The sequence below is a fragment of the Camelus bactrianus genome, chromosome 5 (assembly GCF_048773025.1).
Source record: "Camelus bactrianus isolate YW-2024 breed Bactrian camel chromosome 5, ASM4877302v1, whole genome shotgun sequence".
Lineage (NCBI taxonomy): Eukaryota > Metazoa > Chordata > Mammalia > Artiodactyla > Camelidae > Camelus > Camelus bactrianus.
The window spans coordinates 40,303,278-40,308,120 of NC_133543.1; the positions used below are offsets into that span (position 1 = coordinate 40,303,278).

The following is a 4,843-nucleotide window of genomic DNA, read 5'->3' on the forward strand; positions in this document are numbered from 1 at the left end:
TTCAGGTTGCTGTCACAACTGAACTGTAACACTGAGCTGTAACACACTTTGCTGCAACACTTTCTCCTTCTTTTTTAACCATCACTTATTCTACCTGCCATTTATCTCCACTGTGATTCTGAAGGTGTGTAAGATACAATGTTTGGTATTGTTTACCTTTCTGCCAAGTATTTGTTAATGTACCTTGAGAGTTGATATTTCAAACTTTTGTAACCAAATCACAGCTATTTCTATTACGTATCTTTTCTTCACATATAATTGTTTACCTTTGTTTTCCATTTAACCATATTTATGAATTTACTGCAAAAGACATATTTAACAACTTTTAGTAATCGTGGTTTGCATTTTTAACTTGTTTGAGAGTTCTTTTGCTTTGATGAAATGAAAATCCTGAGTTTCCTCTCTCCTCACCCTGAGAGATACATGTTCTTCTCTTAGTTAAGATATATTCTCTAAATCCTTGCATTTCTGCGAATGTCCAAGTATTATTTCCACACAAGAAAAACTAGTTGGGAGACGTGTTTCCGGGGGAGCGAATTCGGCGTCGGACTCGAAGCCGTCCGCGGGCTCGGGCGGCGGCTGCGGCGGCGCAGGGCAGCTTCGGGACATCCTGCCCGGGAGACGTCGGACCCTCCAGGCCCCGGGCAGCCCACGGGCAGCCCACGGGCAGTGACGCCGCCTCCAGGGCCAAGAGGCGTAAGAAGAAGAAGAAACACCGAAATGTGGCCTCGGTGGCGAATGGAGGCGGGAAGGCGTCAGAGGAGCCGGCCCCAGGGGAAGCCCCGTCAGCGCTGAGGCCTAGGCGGAGCAGCCGGAGTTGGGGCTGAAGGCGCGGAGCCCCAACCCTAAGCAGAAAGAGCAAGCTCTTGGGGCACTCCGAGCCCTGCGCAGCGGGAGAACCCCCCTACCCCGGAAGAGGCAACCGATGCTCTCCTTGTTCAGAGACCTCAGGGCTCAGGTGGAAGCTGAGAGGTGCAAGGCCCCGCAGGCTCTCAGGACCGCAGACCGCTCAGCCCAGGTGAGGCCACCAGACGGAAGAGCTGGAAGGTCTGTAGGCCTCGTCCAGCGAGGGGAGCCGAGGACATCCTAGACACTCCTGATGAGTTCAGGTTCGATTTCTTTTAGCCTCTTCCCTATCCAGGACAGTCCCCCTCTGCAGGTGGTAGAGGGGTTTGTCTTGAGTGCAGAGCTTTTCCAGGGATGCTCTGTCAGACAGATGTGGGGTTGGTCTGTCCCTGGCCGGTCAGTGAGTCTTCTGTCATGGCTGTTGGGCAAATGTGAGACCTGCATGTTGGTACTGACTGTCAGATAAGCAAAAGAACCCACTTGTAGGTTTTCAGCTGAAATGACCCTCCTGCCAGAAAAGGGAGGTCCATTTAGAAAAGCTTCTGGAATAAAGTGAAGAGAGTGTTCAGCATGTAGAAAGACTTACCAGTCTTTCAGAGCAGACTAAGTAGGTGCTGGTAATGAGGATTAGTGGGGAAGCTACGTGCTTGTACGCTGGTGCTCACTCATGAAAGGACGTCCTGTGGGTGGTGTAGAGCTCTATCCCATTACATTATGTTGTCTTAATAAAACTATTTCTTATTTAAAAAATAAGAAAAACTAATTGGAAGGATATAAAATTGTATGTACATGGAACAAATATTTGAACTGATATTTCATTGTCTTCCAGCATTTCTTATTGACTGTGTGTGGCCTTACTCGCTATCTATCCATGCATGTGCTCTTTAAATTCCCTTCCTAGAAACATAGCTGAAAGTGGTAGAGGGAAGGTTGATGTGAGGTCTCCTAGCAAAATTTTCAAGTCTCAGTAGGCATTCATCTAATTTCCTTCTGTCCCTCTGAAGTGCTTTACCTGTACCTACTAGCTGGTACTTCATCACTCTGAAATCCTGGAGCACTTCAAGTTAATCAGGCTACCTCTCCATACACACCTACACACGCTTGCACACATACATGCCTTGTCATCCCTCACCGGCCCCCCACCCCACGCCACCTCAGGTATTAGAATAATTTAATCATCCTATACACAGAAATACTGACTTGGGTTTGGAATCTGGAAATCAATGCTCTGATCACCTAAGAGTTATAATCCTTAGCATCAAAGAATAGCCAGCCCTTCCTTGTCATATCTGTTGGATAACTTGTTTTTCTTAACTGAATCTGATATTTTGTACTTAGTGGAAAAACCTAGTACTTAGTATCAGTTCTAAATTTCAGTGAGTATTCTTTTTCCTTTTACCTTACAGGCTTTTCAAGGATAGGTATGAGATGTTTCATCATGGATGCTTGTGAGACACTACTTCCCTGTTCACTCCAATGACACCAGACTCTTAGCGGGTGAGCATTCCCCTTATACTGTTCTTCATACTATACTCTTGAATTGCCTCTGTATACTGTTAATGTCTCCTTAGGGCCAGCCCACAAGCAAAGCTAAAAGCTTGTCTTGAAGCTTATATTACTTTTTCAATTCTCTCAAAATCATCTGTTATTTTAAAAATATGTTTAAAGAAAAAAATTGCTGCCCTGGATGTCCAGACGAGCTCTCACAGTGGAACTGGGCAATCTTCAATGCCTTGGAGAAATGTAGTGGTCAGTTCCTGGTGCTAGGGGAAGCACAACATTTAAAAAATGATCCGCTGTATTTTTACTGACAGTAAGTCATCTAGTTCTGTTTGTACCAAAATTCAGCTTGATGCAAAGAACCCAGTCTCTAAGGACTAGTTTGCTTACCTCTTGTAAAGAACATTATGGCTTCTCTTATGTTACCTTAAATAAGTGATTAAAATGATAAAAATTATAAAACTCAAGTTTTTAAAATAACAACATAAAAAACAAGTAGTAGATGAAAGCATAGTCAAGTCAAACATAATATGTATATTTTACACTATATTTCTAAATTTATCAGAGAGCCTTATAAGAATTTCAATTTAAAAGAACAAATGTTAATGCAGTTAAATTAGTATAAATTATTGTGCTATTATTGCTTATGTAAGTATGGAAACTCAATTTTATTGAATAAAATATATAAATAATATAGAAAGAAATAATATCTAAGAATAGCCACACAAAAACATCACAATGACAGGGGCAACTAATTATAAAAATTTCAACAATCAGCAAACTATCTGAAACATAAACTCAATTCTTCCAAACATTATGCATTGTCTTTTTTTTCCCCTCATCAAGTAAATGTTTAAGCTTTTAAAAACCAGTTTCAGAGTGTGCAAGTCATCTTTTTATAGCATAACAGTCTGAATGGACATTAGTTTAAAAAAAATGGATAAGAACATCTTTCTCCAAGAAACACAGAGATAGATACCTCAAGCAAAACAATCCACTTAATCTTAGTTACTGGTGCCTTGTTACTACAAAAATACTAGAGAGTTCTGAGTGGTATAAAGGGAACTTGTGGACACAAAATTCTCTGAAGCCTCATTTAGTACCCAAGAATATTGTATTCAAGAAATATCCAAATACAAGAATATTGAGATCACTTAAATGGTTTGTAAAACATTCATAAGTATGCTGAAGGAGTCATTTTGGTAGCTAGAATGTAATATTATTTCAAAGCCCATGGTAGAGGCAATGATAAAGCAAATGCAGCTCAATCTAATATAGAAAGAAGTGGTTTTGAAATTGAATCGTGTTTAAGATATAATGGAGAGGTTAACAACTCAAGGTGGCATTTGAATCTGTCTTTATAAACTCAAATTCATATTCTGCACTAATCCTGTTTGGAAATATGTTGTTCACAGTGGACATTACCATGGTTAGTGCACTTCCAATGAACTGAGTTTTTAATTTTCTACGTATAAATTTTTAGTCATTAGGCATGCTGACTTTACATATTGCTTGCATATGAAAAGAAAACATGTCAAAACAGAATGGCTGGTCAATGTAAGAATTACGTTACTCTGTAAATTCATAAATGGGAATTTTATTTTTATATGTCAGCGTCAATCTCTAAAACAGTGCCTGGTATATAGTAGGTGTTCAATATATATTTTTAACTTTTCGTGTTTTTGTTTCTTTTTTTGTTGTTGTATAATATGCTATAGTTCTTCAGCTTAAGCTAAGAATCTTGAGTATCCTATGTTCAGGCCTTTGATATGACTCATTTTCTGAGTTGCAAAAGTAAAGGGGCTCATCTTAGGCAGTAATGAGTTCAAGTTAAATGCCATCTCGGGGAGCTATCTCTTGGTTGTTAGTGATCTTTTCTTAGCTGATACATCCCATTTTTTCATGGTAACAAGGACACCTGGACACAGTAAGTAGAGGGGGCATGGTTTAAAGGTGTTACATGAATATTCCTCTACAAGAAGTTTGTAACTCTTGCACAAATAGAAGATTCCTATCAATATGTTTATTAGATTAGCAAGAATTTTTTTAAAAAATTGAATATCCTTGCAACTTCTTAAATATCTTGAGATATAGAAACCCTCAAACTGCAAAAGTGAATCAAGCTTTTGACTAAAATAAACTAAATGCGCATAATTTACCCCTGCCCCCACCAATGTGAAAGAACACAGAAACGGACAAACTGCATGAGACAACAGTTCCCAGGGACTAAATATCAGACATGAAGGACAGTGGTCTGTAAGTGGTGGGAGCGGCCACTCTGAGCCCCTCGGTTGTGCTGGCTCCCCCTTTGAGTCACCAGACTGGAGCCCAGGGAGCAGTGACTCAGGCAAAACCCAGTAGCACCATTCACCATTTCTACCAAGCATTGCCTGTTCATACAAACCACAGATGATATCTCCTTTTCTTGGATTCAGTTATGTTTCCTTGCCTGAAATTATGCATTTAATTTTGACTTAAATATCTACATCTGCCAACA

General features: G+C 40.1%; 1 pseudogene; it reads left to right on the forward strand.

Moving 5' to 3' along the window:
* The first annotated feature begins 474 nt into the window (after nt 1-474).
* On the forward strand, nt 475-1,125 carry LOC105081999 (UPF0488 protein C8orf33 homolog pseudogene; annotated as a pseudogene).
* The last annotated feature ends 3,718 nt before the right edge of the window (nt 1,126-4,843 follow it).